The sequence below is a fragment of the Agelaius phoeniceus genome, chromosome 1 (genome assembly GCF_051311805.1).
Source record: "Agelaius phoeniceus isolate bAgePho1 chromosome 1, bAgePho1.hap1, whole genome shotgun sequence".
In the NCBI taxonomy this organism is placed as follows: domain Eukaryota; kingdom Metazoa; phylum Chordata; class Aves; order Passeriformes; family Icteridae; genus Agelaius; species Agelaius phoeniceus.
Genome location: NC_135265.1, coordinates 152052328 through 152072500, shown reverse-complemented (window position 1 = coordinate 152072500; position 20173 = coordinate 152052328). Strand labels below are relative to the sequence as shown.

Genomic DNA, 20173 nt, shown 5'->3' with positions numbered 1-20173 from the left:
TTAATAGTGAAAGTGTGATATCCTCTCAATCTTTAAAAATATTTTAGGATGAATTTTGATAGCATTATTATCCACACCTCTAGGAACTACTCTACTAAAACCTGAAATGCATCACAGGGCAGTGGGTTTCACAGTCCAGATATGAATTTATATGTGGGATTTGTCAGTCATTTGGAATACAGCTTTTCAATTTACTCCTACTCCATAATTCTATATAATTCTGGACCAAGTCTGAGTTATAAATCAACTTTGGTAAAATGTGATTATTTTACATGCTTTTAACTACATTACCATGTCATTGCATTTGCATAATAAACCTCCCAATCTTTTCCTCTTGTTTGGGAGAATATTTTCCTCTTACCAGTCATTCCATTCTCACCATATCTTCACCTCATTTTCATTTGGACTCTAAATGTTTGTCCTGCCATTTCAAATTTTATATTTTCCATTGTTATAAATTCTCACCATATTCCAAAATCACTAAGGAAAATTAACTACATTAAATTTTAATGTTTCTTCCCATGAGTCAGTCCCTCAGTTTTGTTTCAGTACTTGTTGTCCTTCCTTGTTGACTTTTGTGAGTCTACTTGTTTTGTAAAGAAAAGTGATCTGAGCTTTAAAACAAATCCCTTGGGCTGGATGGTCATTGTGGGCTCATTCCTATTGAACTATTCTATTCTATTCTATTCTATTCTATTCTATTCTATTCTATTCTATTCTATTCTATTCCATTCCATTCCGTTCCATTCCATTCCATTTTTTAGCATGTCATTATCTTTCCAAGTGAAACTTTTCTCTCAATCTTGGATTGGGCTCACAAATAAAAGTTGATCTGAGGTTTTTACTGATGTGGAGCTGCAAAGAAGTCATGGAATGGCTGATTTGCCTTCTTAATTCTTTAAAAATTGCAGGAATTTCCTCCTGCTGACACTCACCTGTGTGTCCTGGCTTCAAGAACCAATGGCACAATTCCTTCCTTTCTTTTTAACCTTTTGTGATGCTCCAATGCCTTGAGTGGTGAGCACCACAAGTTCAGCTGACTTGTAGTGCTCTGGGGTAATTTGTGGCCATTTGTCATTTCTGGACAGCTTTTCAACTGAGTAAAGTATTCTAAAGAAATCCTGAATCTTTCATATTTTTGGGAAGTTTGGTCAGGTCTGCACTTGGTGCTTTAGGTGCCAAAGTACCTTGGAAAACCTTACCTTTAGCAAGATTTCTGCTGAAAACTGATGTGTTGGTACATAACCCCATGGCTGAGTGCTCACAGCATATCAAGACAACTTCAAAAGCCCCAGCCCTGCAAAAAAAAAAAAAAAAAAAAAAAAACCCCAACAGCTGAAAGCAATTAGATGAAAGGAATTTCATAACTTTTCTATGACAACAACCTTTGGTATTCTTAGTACATTTTTATTTTGAGCAGTGAGTCACACAAATGCAGCGAGAAACAACAAGGAGGACGTCAAGTTCCATTACTGTAGCTCGATGGTGGATGACAAGGGCATCTGGTTGATAGAACAGAACAGAAAATTGCACTTTGTCTGGCAATTAGGGGAACAAAACGGAAAAAATTGTCACTGTCTTATTTCTGTTTAACTTCAAAAAGTACATATAATTCTGCCTGGGGAAGTTCTGTAGGTGGCTGCCTGCCTTGTAGTCCTGCTGAAACATCAATTTGTGTTCAAAGTGGAGAAGTAAACTGGGCGATGAAATATTCATCCGACTAAATTTCTGACTTCTTTTGTTGTTGTTGTTGTTTTGCTTAAAAAAAAACAAAATAGGAAAAAAGAAAAAAGTCCCATTGCTGACTGGCTTCAGCATGGGTGTTGATGTAAGCATTCATGACAGAATATTGTTTTTTAATGAACTTTGCAGCTGGTTGGTGTTTGGTGCCAGAAGGACTGAGTGATGCTGTGGACACAAGAAATGAACTCCTTTTTTTTATTTTTTTTTTTTTTCCAAAAAAAAGCTGAGCTTATATGCATCTTCTAAAAGATCTAAAACAACCCAGAGATCCCTGTCCTGTGCTCTACTAAGGCTGATCACAGTACCTGCAATCCTGAGTCCTTCATATTTTTTGGGAAGCTTGCTCAGGTCTGCACTTGGTGCTTTAGGTGCCAAAGTACCTAAAGCTAAAGTATCTGCAGCTACCAGAATAGGGATAAAAAAGATAGTAATTTTGTGACACAGTTTTTCCATCTTTACAAGATTACTGTCTCAATAGTCAAAAGGGAATTTGAATGAGTTATCCCAAAAAGTTTCAATTCAAGCTGTAAAAAATGGGTTTTTTTCTCTCCTTTCTCTTGATTTTTTTTTTTTTTTGGGTGTGAGATTTTGAAAAAAAGTGACTTTCTTCTCTGAACACAAACCAAATCCAGCCCATTACCAACTGGATTTAATGTTAAAATCCAAGGAGTTTTTATTTATTCCCACAAAGGGAGTTGAATTCCAAAGTCTTCCACACTGTGCCAAGGTGGAGGTCACAGAGAGCACAGTCTGCTGTGATGAAACTACACAGAGCAGTAGCAGCAGCAGAACTGGGTGAATTGGGACCCAAATTACATAGATTATACATTTCCTGTACTTTCTCAGGTTTCTAATTCCATTATTAAAATGTTCAGCATTATCACTTAATTGTTCCTAATGACTTCATACATAACAAGCCACTGTTAAAACAGAAAATTAGACTGTCTGTTCTCTCCGCCTTCCACATGTTTTATGAAAAGAAGAGGAAAGCACCCCACAATTTGCATTTATTTATAGCCTTTAAGGAAATCCAGTGAGTCACACCACATCTTCACCCAGCAGGATTTGAAGGTTTTCCATTAGGATAAAAGACATTTCCAGATTGTTCACTGGGAGGGAGGTCACTTGCTGAACTCAGCAGGGTGGTGGTCCTGGCACCAAGTCTGTCAGAGTTCAAGAAAGGTGTGGACAAATCTTTTAGTCAGATGGATTAGTTTAATATGGGTCCCTTCCAACTTGAGATAGTTCATGATCCTAAATCAATTTTGGGGTCAGTACCTCTTGGCATCACTGAAGCTTTTTGATAATTCTAAGTGCTCCATATTGTGTAACACTTAAGTGAGACTTGGACTTTCCAGTTTGTCTCTTCAGGCTTCATGAGGTCCTTCTGCATTTTGGTGCCCATCCCAAAAGCAAGAGTAGCAAGATAGGGAGTTCTATTCCTCAGAGATAAGGCAAGAGCCCAACTTCCCAGTGAGTTTTCGTTTATGTTTGGACATGGCTTGTATAATTTGTAGACCATGTGGTTTCAAAATTGTAGAACTTGTGTTTGAGAGACAGTAGGTTTGGATTAAATAAGGGAAATTTTTTTTTTATTCAGAGGGTGGTGAGCTGTGGCTGCCCCATCCCTGAAAGTGTCCAAGGCCAGGTTAGATGGGGCTTGGAGCAACCTGGGATGGTGGAAGGTGTCCCTGCCCATGGCAGGGGATGGAATGAGATGAGCCTTAAGGTCCCTTCCAACACAAACCATTCTGATTCTCTTATTCTGTGAACATAGTTCATATTTAGAGTCCATGAGCTGATAAATGCAAAGGTTCAAGGCTTCATGGCACAGTGTGAGCAGGGCTAGAAAGCAAGAGAAAGTAGCAGAGCCAGGACTGTCCCCTTCAAATGAGCTGTCATTTCCACAAAGGCACTGCTACCATGTGACACCAGGGGCTGTGACAGATGTTTTCCTTTCAAGCCATCTCTTGTGAGGTCTCATCCCCAAATATGATATGAAGGAACTGCAGTAGAAGACTTTTAAATGCAAATAGGTGAAGGGAAATGGCATATGGCAGGAGGAGATGGGTGTGCTGGTGATGGAATATTTAGGGGTTTTTTTCTAGAATTTTTTATGGTTGTGTTGAAATGTGATGTTCTGCTGATGTTGAGGGTAGCCCATGTGGTTCTGAATTTTTCAAGGGATAATTTGCTTCAGCAAACTGTCCTTTTTTCTCTCTTCCTTTACATTAAGAAGTGTGATTTTATAGAGTTTGGAAATTCCTCTATTCACTCAAGAAACAGATTCTACAAAGTGTAGATCTTTCACTGGCAGTCCTTTAAAACAAAACAAGCAAACAAACAAATAAGAATCCAAAGAGAAAAGCATTAAGCAAAAAGATTGGCATTAATAGGAATTTCTGTCCTCCTGATTGCAAAGTTTAGAAAATGAGAATCCACAAAATTACACAAACATGTTTTGCATTTCCAGAGCTAATTAGTGCATACTGGAGGGGAGAAAATTACACCAACTTCTAAACAGAAATGTTAATTGTCAGCCTTTGTTTTTCAAGGCAGTAAGTGTACCCTGGCATTTCTGCCTTCTCAATCCCTGCATAAGGAGAGGGAATGAAATCTATTTCCCCACTCATCTTCAAGTCCTTTATTAAGACATCCTCTGTAATGACTACCCCCCCCCCAAAAAAAAAATAGCCTGAGCTACAAATTATATCTATGTGTGTTTTGATTTTAAACTCCGTGAGTAGTGAGTCAGAATTCCTCGAGTTTCCAAAACACTGTTGTATGTTAAAGGATTATATTAAAGCCTTTGTATGGTTTTCTGACTATACTTCAAAGTATTTTGGATGTGATATTTTGAATTTGACCTTTTCTTTACTGGATTTGGGATTCCTATGTGTCCTTTTTTAATTACCCAGAAGAAACCTCAAGCCTGGAGCATATAATTTTGTCAATGAGGTTTGCAGAGATTCCCATGAGACATATTTTCTCACATTTTCAGTTATCCCAAATTTAAATAGTCTTTGTAAAAAATGTTTCTTCAACAGTATTTCTATACCATAGAAACACAAACCATGAATATCTATGAAATTTCAACATATAAGAGAACTTAGGTTTATGTGAAGAATATATGTATAAAAAAATATCATTTTTAGTGAGAAAATGCATAGTATCCGCATGGATTGCAATTGCTTTTTTGTAGTCATACAGATTTTTCCTCCTAAAAAGAGCAGTCTTGATGCATTTGTATTCTTGGATTTCTGGGATATTTCTCTCTTGCCTCATAGAAATATAACACCACTGCAAAACACAGCTCTGAGAGTACCTCAGAGATCTGAATATTTGCTAAAATATAACTGAAATGATGAAATATCAGAAATTTGTGAATTCTTTTTTAATGCTTTCCTTTGGGCACCAACCAATTTCGAATAGAGAAAGACAAATACTACCATAATAATAAACAAAATCCCTACATAAGCAGAAACAGTGAGTTTCATAACAAACAATCAGATGGCTCCCAAGTCATTAAAAAGGTTATTACATTTGGAGGTAAAGGAAATCTCTGTTTCTGTTTTCCCAAAGCATTTATTTCATGCAAGGGCAAATATTTTCTGTCAGCATTTTGAAACTTATTCATGGTACACTATTTACATTTATCATTGTTATCCTTGCATCATTTTTTACTCACAGAAGAAGTGTGAAATGAGGCTCATGAAAACTTTTACCTTTGAATAAAATGTTGACGGTTTTAAATGATTGAAAGACATGGATTTATAGAAAGTACTGCATCCACATCTACATTTAAAAGGCCAAATTAATCCTACTTGTAATTAAATTGAGGCTTAGGCTCTGTATCAAATGTTGCAGTGCATTTCCCTTGGATGGATGGATGGATGGATGGATGGATGGATGGATGGATGGATGGATGTGACCCAAGTTCTTTTATTTATAATGTCTCTGTGCTGACTTTTAAACATTGCTATAAAACAACAGAAGTAATTTCAAACACTGTAGAAAGCAAATATTAGACTCCCTAGGCCTAATTCTCATTAACTTTAACACCAATTTACACCACTCTTGCAGTGCACTGGGGCCATAAACTGAATTACATTAAGCATAAAATGTTTCTAATGTGAGAACCAGACCCAGTGTGTTTGCAGCAGTTTTACAACCAACTTCCCAAAGACGGTGCAACCCTTTCCAGTTTCCTAACAGAGGGTTCATCATGGCTGTTTTCTCACCTTCAACTTGGAAGAGCTTCTTCCTTTCAATTTTCACAGTAGCTAGAAAAGTTTAAAAAAAATCCCCTCCCCAAAAAAAAATTAAATTAAAAACAAGTAGGTGCATTGCTAGAATATCCCATCCCTGTGTACAGCTGATCCATCTCAATTACTTCTCAATTACTGGGAAAAAACCTGATCAAAACAGGCCTGGCCACATAGGAAGAGAGAAAAAAAAAACCCTCTAAACATATAAACAAGGTAATTCCAGTCAAAATCTCAAGTGTGTTAAATAAAAGGAAAATTTAATATAAGAATTGATAATGTTCTAAGAATAAAATTTGATGTCATGGCTGGCATGACCTGATAGGTTCATCAAAAAACTTCCTATGGTACAGCCACAAGTAGATCTAATTTTCTCACACAGACATTCAAATCTGACATAGATCTACAGATAGTTTGGGAAATACAATTTGAAATACACATAAACATTTTAACACATTTCCATTTATTGTTCCTTGCAGTTAAAATTCCATAGAAATCCAATATGAAATCTATGCTTTGTTGGAAACATCCAGTTCTGCCTTTTTAAAGTACTGAGCTATTGCAGAGAGTGATGAATAATAATGAAAATAAAAACTCTACATTAATTATAATTTTCTTCATAAGGAATTCAGATGGAGGATTAAAATAACAAGAGATTTTCTCAATAAAGGAATTAATGCTCTGAGAACACATTCACAGAACATTGTTTTTTATGATACACTGATGGACACTGGGAGATAGAACAAATAGAGGAAAGTCACTGATTAAATAAATATTTAATATGTTTAATGGATTCACAGTTTTTGTAGAACAAGGTAATACACAGAGTGTTTTATCAAGAGCACACATTAAATATTTTGCATGTTGTGTACCCTTGCAGAAGGAAAACTGAGCTGCTGCAGGTGCTTAACCCTGGGTGATGCAGTCCCAGAATTGGTGCAGGAATATCAGCAGGCAGAATTATCTGCAGTGCTACATTGAATGATGCAGCCACTCTGCATCAGGGCTCCCTAGAATGGGGTCCCTAGCAAGCCCCAGAGGGTAAAAACCTGCCACAGGCCTTTTGGGACAAATTAAACTTTACCCTGTGAAGCAGAAAGCAAATGCATGGATGGAAGGAATGGTATTTATGGAAGTCAAGGAAAGACAGGAAGGTGAGACAGGAATCACACGATGTTTTGGATGAGGCAACAAAACTATGAAATGGCGGATTTGGGAAACATTAAACCATGTAACAACCACAATGGAAATGGAGTAATGATCCTTTAGCCCTGTGGTCCCTTTGGCTGATAGTCTTATTTGCTGAATGCAATCGCTGCAGTTAAAACCACAGACTCACCAGATCAACAGAACCACAGAATGGGTCAGGCTGGAAGGGACCACAGTGGGGTCACCTGGTGCCACCTCCCTGCTCCAGCAGGGCCATCCCAGAGCACAGGCTCAGGATTGTGTCCAGACAGTTCTGGAATATCTCCAGTGAGGGAGACTCCACAGGGTCACTGGACAGGGAAGTTCTGCCTCATGTCCAGGTGGAACTTTGTGGGATCAGCTCCTGCCTGTTCCTCTTGCCCCATTTCTGGGTCTCACAGAGCAGAGCCTGGGCCCTCTACGAGCCCTCCCTGCAGACAGGGAGACAGGGGTGAGGTCCCCTCTCAGTTGTCTCTTTTTAAGGCTGAAGAGCCCCAGCTCCCTCAGCCTTTCCTTATCAGAGATGCTCCAGTCCCAAATCATCTTTATAACCCCTCCCTGGACCTGCTCCAGGAGCTCCATTTCCCCCTTGTCCTGAGGAGCCCAAAGCTGGACAGAGCACTCCAGATGTGCCTCAGCAGGGCTGAGCAGAGGGGCAGGATCACCCACCTCAGTCTGCTGGCAATGCTCATCCTGAAACATCCCAGGATCCCATTGGTCTTCTTGGCCACAAGATCAGGACCTATCTGAAAGCTAAATGTTTCAATAAATCAGTTATTTTCAAATAGGGCTCCCATTTCTGACTCTTTTCTTGGATTCTCTTTACTCTGTTTCCTCAGCAACACGTCTGCTCTGACTTCCCCTTCTGAGGTCTTCTAGTAATTCTCTGATACGGCCCAAACTTGTTGAGACTGTGATATACAGGGACACAGGTACAGCAGAGGAAACACTGTAAAAGTTTCAATCCTACTCCTAAACTCATGCAAGTATTTGTTGAATTCAGCAGTGGTGTTTCTGCTGCAAGGACAATGCCTCACACGGTAAATCTGCTGTGAAATGGTTTGTGATCAGTGAGTCTGAGTCCAAAGGGTTGGAAACAACAGAAGCTCCTTCTAGGAAAGAAACAAGACCTCAAGCTGTTTCAAGCAGAAGTAGAAGAGTTCAATAAGAATTCATTATTTGAACTTTGTCTTTTTCTTTATTTGTCTTTTTCTTTATTCTCTTTCCTTACATTTCCTTTCATTCTGCCCTCTGCTCCAACCCCAGTAGCTTGCACCCATCTGTTAAAATATAAAAAGGGCTCCCTCTGCTAGTGCCTATTAAAGTGCCATATGGCTGAGGTATAGCCTGAGGTGCTGAGCATCACAGAGTGCAGCTCTGCAGAATAAAGATTCCTGCACTTGAGGTTTAATTAGGTAAGTGCTTTTTAAGTAGCATCGCTGTTTCCCCTTAAAATATTTACAACTCCTCACCAAAGAACAAAGATGAAGCTGGTCTAAATCACAGCCCGGCACGTTTCAATGAGTGCTCCCCTCCTTCTCATAATGATTCACTTCTCCTTCATCCTCAGAGTTGGGGATAACAGGCAAAGTGGTCTCCCAAATGTGGATGAATCTTCGCAACCTCATTGCTGCTGCTGCTGCACACAAGGGTGTGCTCTGGGCTCCACCTGCTGCAGAGGAGGAGGGAATTCTTTATTTCCACATGCAGCTGAACTACAGCTTTATTGAGGGGGAAATACAGAGAGGAATTGTCTGTTTGAGCTGTCACTTCCAGTGATGGGCTGGGGTGTGGTGCTGCAGGAATCTGCCACCTGCAAAGAAGGAATTCCAAACTAGGAACCCAGTGCAGAGAAGTCAAAAGATGTCTAAAGAAACACTTGGCAAGGGGTACTTTGAGTTTATTCTGATTCTTCCAGCTGCTGCCAGCTGCAGGTGAAGAACAATAAGTATTATGCCTCTGGTTGTTTAGTTTGATTGTTTGCTTGGGTTTTCAGTGTTGCTGTTATTCTTGTTAAGAGGAAGGTTCAGTGTGACAGTGTTCACAGGGGTCCGAGGATGAGGGAAGAGACGAGGATCTGACTCCATGTTTCAGAAGGCTTGATTTATTATTTTATGATATATATTATATTAAAACTATACTAAAAGAATAGAAGGAAGGATTTCATCAGAAGGCTAGCTAAGAATTGAAAAAGAAAGAATGATAACAAAACTTTCTGTCTTGGACAGAGAGTCTGAGCCAGCTGACTGTGATTGGCCATTAATTAGAAACAACCACATGAGACCAATCACAGATCCACCTGTTGCATTCCACAGCTGCAGATAATCATTGTTTACATTTTGTTCCTGAGGCCTCTCAGCTTCTCAGGAGAAAAAATGCTAAGGAAAGGATTTTTCATAAAAGATGTCTGTGACAGTTCAGTATCTGAGGGGAAAGAATCTCCACTTGCTTGGTGCATGTGAGGTGTAGGCTTTTGTTCAGACCTGTCAAATTTGATGTGCAGTAAAAGCCCTCTGAAAAAGTCCATGGGAAGTCCCAAAATTCATTGCTAAATACCATCGTCTTGGAGATCTTGGTTGTGCTGGACAGAGAAGGCTGTGCATCAACTACCGAAATTATTCTGCTTTTCTAACAACTACAGAGACATTTAAAAAACCTCAAAAATCTCTATCCATTCCATGGATTCACAGTAACAGCCAGGAATTTCCTATCTTGTATTTTGTCTACACTAGTTTTTCACTTGTATCTTAAGCACCTCAGTCACTGTAGCACACAAGAACTGTTAAAACAGATATCCCTTTTTTTGCTCCTTTGCCTCTTGTTTAATAGACTTGAGCTGTAAAAAGGCTTTTTTTGATACCCAAATGCTTCCTCTGTGTCTGCTGGAGCCCTTAAATACTTCATCTCCCTTCTTTTCTCTCTTAATCCCTTATAGCACTACATGCTAAGGAGTAAGTAAAATCCTAATCATTTCTGCTCCCAGAAATGGAACCAGGGGCACAGTGCAGAATATATAATGTATAGCTGACTCTTCAGTGATTACTCATGATTGCCTTCCCTCCCCAAGAAACTCCTGTTTCTTTCCAAAAGAAAATGGAGACACTTCTGGAACTCTGCATAATCCCTTAGTGCTGCTCTTAGCCCTGATAATCAAGAGGGAGGAGTTAAATGGATGCAGCACCCTGATAAATCTGACACCGCTGATTTTGGGGATTTTTGGACACCCAGCCTGGCCAGCACAAAATATTTCACCCCTCACTGTCTCCAGCAGTACCCATGAACAGGCACTCAAGGAAGAATAATAACAAATTATGTACATAAAACATTCCCTGGGCACTGTCCAAGGTTCTGATTATTTTCTGCTCAGGGAGTCCTGACACTGTTTCTTGCTCAGTAACTCAGAGATCTTTCTTTGAAATATTTTTCTATTCTTCCCTTCAACCTGTGGGTTTTATTTTATTCATTTTTTGGTGAGTATGGCAGGAGAACATACATATTAGAGGATAGGATTGCTTTTCTGTGCACAAAGAATATCATGGGGAAAACAAGATGGGAGTTGTATCCCTGCAGTAACTAAAGAATTTATAAGGCTTTAATTAGATGGGTCCCAGTAAGACCTAACATGAGAGTTGATACTTATGCTTATTTCCAATAATGCTACCCAAGAAAATGAAGATCATCTGGACTCCATATGAAAATGGGAACGTTTCTTTGTGTGTACATTCAGGGAAGGAAGTGGCGGAAGGAAGTGGCGGAAGGAAGGAAGTGGCGGAAGGAAGGAAGGGAGGAAGGAAGGGAGGGAGGAAGGGAGGAAGGGAGGAAGGGAGGAAGGAAGGAAGGAAGGAAGGAAGGAAGGAAGGAAGGAAGGAAGGAAGGAAGGAAGGAAGGAAGGAAGGAAGGAAGGAAGGAAGGAAGGAAGGAAGGAAGGAAGGAAGGAAGGAAGGAAGGAAGGAAGGAAGGAAGGAAGGAAGGAAGGAAGGAAGGAAGGAAGGAAGGAAGGAAGGAAGGAAGGAAGGAAGGAAGGAAGGATGGATGTATAGGGCACATTATGAATAAAGGCTTCTTTCTGATCCTAGTGGTTGCAACACTCATTTATCTGGTCACTGAAGATTTGTTTGTAGAAAAAATATACAAGGTAAACCATAAAAACCTGGGAACAGAATAAGGTAGTACAGAAATATTTGGTCCAGAATTAGAATATTAAAAAAAAAGAAAGATGATATTAGTGTCACTGAAGTTTAGACAACTAAACCTGAACTTGTTACTTGATGTTCCCTTTCAGGCTAAGGCATGGATTTTTTTTTTTTTCCAGCTATTGAATGGATTCATTGAAGTTGAGCCAGATCCTCTCTCCTCTCTAAAGAAAAATGAGAGTGATTTGTGTTGATCTGGAACATTTGAATTTGAATGCAAAGAATCTCATCCATAATATTCCATATTAACTAATCTGGAGCAGTAGAAAAGGGAATAAACAGCCACTAGGCAGGATATTTCACCCACCTACACTGGAAGAATGGTGGAAGAGATCAAAAGGAAAGTAAACTCAGCTGTTTTCACCCTTATTTATGAACAGCCCACTAAGGTCCAAATGAGGAGGTGTCCAAAAGATTTATCAAGGTTATCTACAAATATCAGAGTGAAATCCCTGACATATGTGCATTTTTCTGCCATAAGCAGGGATCAACTGCATTAATCTCCCTGGTGTCTACTAAAATATCTCTTTTCTGATGGGATTAGGGTTTGCCTTAATCCAGTACTGACTGCTAGAGTGTAAGCAAAGCAAACATGAAGCTTGCTTCCATCCTCTGCCTCAGCCCTGGCACCATCTGTAGGAATAACACCAGCATATGTGTGTAAAACCAGCATCACCCAGGGTTAACAACAGCTAGAGCCCAGATGGATGACAAAAATGCATTATATTTACATCTATAGAATTTATTAGTTCTTTTTTAATTAGCTTTCTATGCAGCAATTTATTTCCAGTGCTGTTCTTAATGAAAACGTTATAAGTTGCAGTTCTATTTCCAGTGTTGAGTTTTGTCCATTCCATCTCTGTCCTCATTGACTAAAACCAGTTTTGTTTCCTTCATAGTTAAATAGTCTTTAAAAAAAATTATCTGAGGAAGATACTTGTGTTTAAATATGCATTGCTGCTCTGAGAACACCCATCAGTGTGTGAGACAGCAACTCTTGCTATGCAAATGTGTTTTTCTTTCCTGATAGGGAACATTTTCAGCTCTCATTTTCCCTAGTTCTGCACAAACCACATTATTCTGCCACCAGCTCCCTTTCAGCAGAGCTGGAGCATACAGTTCCTGCTCCCTTAGCTGGAATAGTTTAATGCCAACCATTTTGTGTGTCTTCTGTGGGCTTTTTTAAGGTTTATTTCCAGTAACACGTGAATGAGAATTTAAGGGTTTCTGTCACCTTTTACAGCTGTGATTTGCTTGCTCTGTAGTTAAAAGCAGCTGCAAGGTGAAAGGCTGGTATTTCCCCATGGCAGGTTCCCAGGGATGGTGGGACTGTAACGAGGCACTGGATGGGCACTGAGAGATTTGCATCCTTGGCAGCCTTGGCTGTGTACTCCAGTGCTTAAGCATCCATCTCCTTGAATCTGTCCTGCAACCACACTCATTTTAACATAAGTCAGCATTTTTCCTCCTGATACTTAATCCAAGATGAAAGTCAAATGCCAGTAACTCTGCTTGTTCCCAAAAAAACCACAAGATTTGCCACGCTGGGGCAAATGGATGAGTTGCCAGGTCTGCTATCTAATCTCTCTTAGTGTCTCAGCTGGCCAGTGTTTTATGTCTCTGGTTTTTACATTATCCTGAGTGCTTCCCAGAATAATTCCACATATTCATGAAGCTGCTTTTCTCTCTCCTTCCTCCCTCCACACTGCAGGAGTTGCCAAATGTGAGTCAGGGAGACCTGTCCTGCTAGGGAGAGGCAGTGGCCACTCAGACCAGAAGAGATGTGGCCTCTTTCACAGAACCATCTTGCAGCTGAGCAAAGTTACTGCAGCTTAAATTGCAAAGTGAACCCATGGATGAAGAACAACCAATGGTATTTTGTTGGTCACTCAGTCACTTAGATTTAGATCACACATTGCTGGAAATTTTAGCTTTCTTGTCAAGGCAATAAAATAAAGTCATAGCCCTCCTCTGTAACTTGAGCCTCACTCTTTTGAGTTTCAGCCCTCAGAAAAAGATGATTTCAGATAAATTTATTTAGTTTGCTATTTGGAATGTTGTGAAGGAAATCCCAAATTACAAGGGTGGGTTTTTTTTTTTTGAGAAATAGAACCATAGAATTGTTGTGGTTCCAAAGGACCTCTAGGGTCATTGAGTTGAACTGTCCCCCTATCACCACCTAGTTCACCACTGAACCAAGTCCTCAGGTGCATATCCCCAATTTTTTTTTCCACTTCCAGGGGTGGTGACTTTACCACTTCCATGGGCAGCCTGCTCCATTGCTTTACAACCATTTCCATTAAAGAAATCCTCTGAATATCAACTCTAAATCTTCTCTGGCACAACTTGAGATGGTTTCCTCTTCTCCTGTCTTTTGTTACCTGGGAGAAGAGACTGACATCCACCTCACTATTACTTCCTTTAAGGTAGTTGTAGAAAGCAATAAGGTCACCCCTTTTCCTCCAGGCTAAACAGGGTGACAATGCTTCTACAAGAAAAGTAATATTAAGAGAAAATGAGTGCACATTTCTTTGGAGGAAGCATCTCCTGTGACTTGTGACCTTGAGAAGAAGCAAGGCCTAATTATTAAGTGGGTTTGATTCTTTCTCTTTCCTGACTTGCTATAGTAGAGGGATGAAGTTTGTGCTTCAGATAGCTCCTGAGGTTTCCTCTCAGAACTTTCTGGGAGAGCTTGTAAGAACGCAAATTTTAAACCTCACACAACCTCAAAAAATGCATCTGGGACTTAGATCAACTGCATCGCTCAAAATAAAAAAAGGTTTCTGGAGGTTGAAGAAGAACTTTTTCTTGTATTAAACATTGTCATGTTACAGAACTATGCAATGACTTTTCAATCATACCGAACTCTGCCACGCACAGCGGGCTATGAGAGAAAAAATGAGGTCAGCTCACTCATAAATAGATTTTCCCCTTGTTTTAATGTGATAAGACAATGCTGCTGAGATTCGCTCTTCACTTGCCATTTAATCAGAGCTGAGTTTGCAATGTCATTACCCGATGTTTCACATATTCAACACCAGGTAATTTAAAAATCTTTATGCAAATGGCCCTGCTACTTCTATAACAGCATTTGTTTTTAACAGGTTGGGCAAAATTACTCTAATTCATTACGTGTCACCTCCCACGCTCTGGGCATTCCACCTTTGTGAAATGAATTTTCTCATGATCCCCGAAGTTCAGCTAGCAATATTCACTTCTGAAATGTGATATCACCCATTGCATCTCTGGCCATTATTATGTCATCTTCTGCAGCTTTGCCTCCCAGGTGCAAATTCTGAGCTGCTGCAGACCTTTTTTGCATGTTTATATGAGTCCCAGTTGCACGTTTCTTAAAAGCTTTGCCGTGTACTGTGCACTGCTAAGACATATCTTTAGGGGTCAGACTGAAATGCACAGGGGTAAATTCCTACGGGGAACATGACTAAACATGAAGATGGAAAAGATTTGGGATTTCTTTCAGTGTAGTGAGTCCCAAGGAACTGATTTGGATAGACAACACCCTTCTTGGACCCCCCAGACAGTGCCTGGACTGTAGGTTTGGGATTTGTTGCTGGGGTTTTGTTTTATTTTGTTCCCAGTATCATCTAATTCCTTGTTTTAGTTTTGCTTTAGGGTTAACCTATACTCTCCACAAAACACACCCATGCTCTCGTGGTGGTCCCTGACACATACCCATGCACTTGCATTAATATCTTTATCCAAAACTCCTATTTTAACAATGAACTGCAGCTGCCAAATTTGAAGAACTTCATATCAGGGCCAAAAATACCCTAGACTTCCAAAGGGCCTGGATTTCTACTGGGCCATCTTTCTAAGCAGAAAAAGAAATTATTTCAGTGAAGTTGAATCAAAGGTGGCTTCTGGGAACCATTGATGCAAATAAGAGAAAGCACAGGGGAAATAAAAGTGTAAGTGAATATTAAGCCATATTGCACGGGGTATATCATCACCCTGCCATCTCATTTTTTTTCTGACAGAAGACTCTTGGGTTATTAGGTCTGTCCTATTTTAAGAAGCTGCTGTTAGAACTCCAGTATAAGCAGAAATGACCAGAGTGGCTGAATAAGAGCAGCAGCTTTCCTGCTGTGGGGCAGTTGTGCGCTGAAGAAATTCTGTAATGAAAAGTGGACATCATTTGCTTCCCTAGAAAATTAGTGGGAAGGATTCTTTAAAGAGATGAACTTTAACTGACGAAACAACAGTCTTTACTGAAGGCAAAATCTCATCATTGTGTACTACACTTGAAAAAAGGCCCAGCTAAAGCTCGGGAAAGTTTACAATGTCAGAAATGTAATTCTCAGACTAATCTGCAATCTGATTAACTTCAGCTTCAAAGAGGCAGGAAACACCACAGGTTTTCTTAGTATTGTGACCTTTTTCTTCCTTTCCTTGTATTTTCTTTATTTTCTATGCTGAAAATACATCATTAAAATTTATGTATAAAATAAAGCTGTTAAATCAAGCCCATTTTGAAACCTTCATCAAAGTGATCAGGAAGGGTTTTCAGAGGCCATTCCCTGCCACCACAGATGGAAGAGATTAATATCAAATGAGTTAAGCCATGAATTGCACCCCAACTGCAGAGAAAGGTTATCTGACTTGGGATAAATTTGATGTTGATGTCCAAAGCTGGTGATCTATTGAATCCTAAACACAGAAACAAAGTATATTTACCATATTGTCAAGAAATGAAAATCAGAATATTAGCAGCTACAAGGAACTAGAGCCAGAAAAATGTAAACAACCACAGATTTCCTGCTTTCCCTTTAATACTCTCTTAGGGGTTTCAGAAATAGACAATTTAGATCCTCATGTTATAAAATGCTGTCTCCACTGTCAGCCTCACAGATTAATTTAGGTTCTACATTCACATCGTGAATGAGATGATGTCACAGGATTTCAGCTTTGTGATATTTGGAAACTACTTTGCAATGTGCATCTGAAACTATAAAGTATGCAGTAGTTTCAGAGGAAAGCAGATAAAGTGTGTTGTGACATGGATTTAATTAGTGTAAATTTGCATATGGGAAGGTTTCAGTTTGAAAATATCAAAAGCCAGTAGTGCCTTGGAAACAGGTTCATCAAAACACTAAAAATCAAAATCAAAATAAGAGAAAACAAAATTGAATTAAACAAAAAATGGCAAGATCAAGTCAAGGGCTTAACATTTCCTTTCTGTGGGCTGCAACTCGAGACACCTGTGCTGAGGGTCCAGCACGGGCACAGGCTCCCTCCCTGCCTGAGTCTGACATGTTGGGAAGGACCTTTAAATAACTCTGAAGAGCTATTTTCATGTCCATGTTGTCAGTGCTCACCACCAAAATCCAGCTGTTCATTCTGTGACTTTGCAGAGCAGCTGCAAGACCTTTCCTATGGGCTGGATAAAGTCAGTGAGTGTTTGCATGGACTTTAACGAGATTTGGGTCATCTCTCCCCTTTCACTGAGGCAGAATTCCACTTGGGAATTTCATGGGCCACCTTCAATCATCTCAATCAGCTTCTATTGATTGCCATTGTTTCACACTTTTAAAGAAACTTTCAACCACCCAAAATCTCTGCATATATAATGGTCACCTACTATTAGTAATGGACTATGATTTATCTAGATGAGACTTCTCCAACAGAGAAGTCCTTTGAGATTTGTGTCTATGAGAAAATCTTAAATCCATATAAAAATTTGCAAATGTCAAAGGTTATATTATCACAGCTTATTTACACAGTGTGATACACATCCTCATACTTGCCCAGACAGAGATCTCACTTGATTTGGAACAACAGCAGGTACAGACAAATTATCATTTATTACTCTGAATAATTTATCTTCCCATGAGACCACCTCTTTAATTCATAGCCAGAACAACCCAGACTAAATAAATGAGCAGAGTCTACACTGAAAACCTCAAAGAGGGGAAAGATTCTTCTCTGAGCTAATGAGGAGGGATCCTTACCTCAGGTTCTTGTAGCAGCTCAGAGCTACCACATGGCTGGAGCAGCTCTTTACAGTCTGCTATTACATTTCTCAGTGAAGAGATCTGTCAGCTTATAGAAGCATAAATTTAGCACCCTGATAGCAGCAGAGTGCTTTTTTTTATTTGCCCTCTCTCTTTATTCATGAAAAAAAATCAAGATAAATTTATCTGTTTCCTTTTAATGATTATGAAAATAATCACAGAAATATAGACAGACACAGCCTCAAGACAGACACGTTTATACCAGTAAAGTTCCCAAGACATTAAAGAAAACCTAGGAAACCTATAATCCAGCATAATTTTAATTTATTTCTTTCAAAAGATTATTATTTAGTTCTCTATTTATATGGCAACTAAGATAAGACTGCATAGTCCATGAGTAGAACTGCTAAACTCAGCATAATTATTACTACCCAAAAAGTAAAAAACCATCTTTAATCAAAACCTAAGAGTATGACAAACTCTCTCTCAATAACTTAAATTCACTTTTATCCTCAAGAAAACCTGAAAGGTATATGAAGTCTGTTGGGTTTTTGGCCCACAACATCTTTTAGCCAGTTTGTATCTGGAGAATCTCCCTTGTTGCACTCCAAGTCTCTACATTACCTATTTCTTATCCAAATGGCTTTTGCATTTTAAATATTTAAATTTAAATAAATATTTTCCCTGCCTGCAAATCAAAATTCAGACTCTCCAGCAGCTGCAGAGGCTGCTAAGAGCAATGACCTGTGCTGGACTTAGGGTTTAGTTTCGTGTCCAACCCATGGTGCTCTTCATCCCAGTGCTTGGAGAATTCTGTGCAAGCTCCAGAGGATCTGTGTTCTTTTTCTCCTGGACAAAGGCCTGTGTGTGCCTGCAACAGGAGCTCTCTGACATATGAGGAGAGGCTGACAGAGCTGGGACTGCAGCCTGGGGAAGGGAAGGCTGTGGAGGACCTTTCCCATCTATAAATACCTGAGACAGGGGGATAAAGAAGGAAGAAGCAGGCTCTTCTCAGTGGTTTCTGCTGTTAGGTCAAAAGGCAGTGATCACCACCTGAAAAAAATGAAAAATATTTTTGAGCATATGAAAACTTTTTTTTTTTTTTTTCTTGATATAAGATTGACCAAATTGAGGAAATGGGTTGCTGAGAGTTGTGGAGACTCCAGCTTTGGAACTATTGAAAATCCAGCTGGTCACAGTGCTGCTCACCCTGCTTCATCTCCAGAATCACCATTCTGTGGTTCTGTAACTTGAACAGGTGCTGAATGTTGTTGATTGGTACCTGCAGAATATTATAGAATTTTATAATGCCATAAAATGGTTTGGGTTGGAAGAGACCTTAAAGGTTCACCTTAGAGCCTTTCCTCTTTTAAAAGTGCTGGGAAATGTTAAATAAACAGAAAAGTGAGAATAGCTCCCAAGTGGAAGGAAAGGTTAATGATTAGTGGTGCGCGTCCCCTTTCCAGGGCTTTTTTACTTGTGTGAGTGACTTGAGCAGCTCCTCTTGTGACATTAAAAGGACTTTGGCTGCTGAATTTGTGCAGCTAAATTTAGATGTCAACAGTGAACCTCTCTGCATCTGGGAAAGTCATCCTGAAGATCCCTTTGCAGTTAATGTGAGTCAATACCAGCCAGTGAAATTTAGGTCAATATGGAGTTGATTACTTTATTCAAATGATCCCCACCCTAAAAACCCTAAAAATCTTTGGCTGTATTGATTAGACTTGTAATTACTGTAATAGGAGCCTGGAGCCTGGAAGTCATTCTACTCAGATGGAGGTGCTTAGACCTTAAATTAGCTGGGATGACTGTCATCTTCAGAAGGGTACCCTTCCATTAGAGTGTTTCTATTGCCTCTCTGAGGTGTTTATGTGAATACAGTGCAGGAGCCCTCATCTCTGCTTTGTATCTGCAGCAGAGCACATAAAGGACATCTGTTTTAAAAAATATTATCTGAACAATCTTATAATGAGCAGTTTAGAAATTAGCATAAATGAAAATATGTTTGTGTCTGTATTTGGCTGCTTTGTGTCTGATCGTGGTCTATTTTAACACCTTGTTGGTTTGCAGTAAAGCATAATTAAAACAGTGTTTATGAGGCTTTCACCTGTATTAAAAAGAGCTAGAAAAAAGAAAAGAAGTTGTTATCAGTTATGCCTTCAGTAGTAATAATGACAATCCAGTTTGTCATTCCTTTCCTCACCCTGGATAACAAGTTTAACTGGATTTTCTTAGACTGCATGTGTACACAAACACAGTCACTGAGGAAGTAGAGGTAGAATAAACACAAACACTACAAAAGCCTGCTGATATATTTCATAGTGATGCTTCTTACAAACACTCAGGGCTGTTTCATGGGTGGTGAGTGCAAAAATACAATCTGTGTAACCCCAGAAGTGCAAAGTGCTGATCTTGGAGGTGCTATCCTGCTGCTGATGTCTTTCTTAAGAAGTTTCTTTTACAGTAATTGGATAGAAACAGACTCTTTGATCAAAAATCGACTTTTTTAAAAATTCCATTAACTTGTCTACATGAATAGTGTAAACATTTTATGGTTTAGATCTACATGTTTTTGATCTCTAATTACACATCTACAAGATATAATGAGTTGTTCCTAGTCAGAGAAAGTGCCTAAGGTTTTCATTTTTTTCATGGCATGAAAAAATGGGAAATAATACAATTTCTCAGCTATATTCTGTCGAGCAAAGTGCGCAGTGCCATGCTCTGTCTTGTATTCTTTTTCCATTTTGCAGAAAATGATATTTTTAAAATTAAATGCACTTTTCTCCAGGTATGGGAACTGCTGGCATTG

The 20173-nt window shown here is 39.3% G+C and overlaps 1 protein-coding gene across 6 annotated transcripts in view; it reads left to right on the top strand.

The window, feature by feature from the left end:
* TSNARE1 (t-SNARE domain containing 1) overlaps window positions 1-20173 on the top strand; it is a 469579-nt gene that overhangs the window by 438585 nt on the left and 10821 nt on the right. The window lies entirely within an intron of this gene.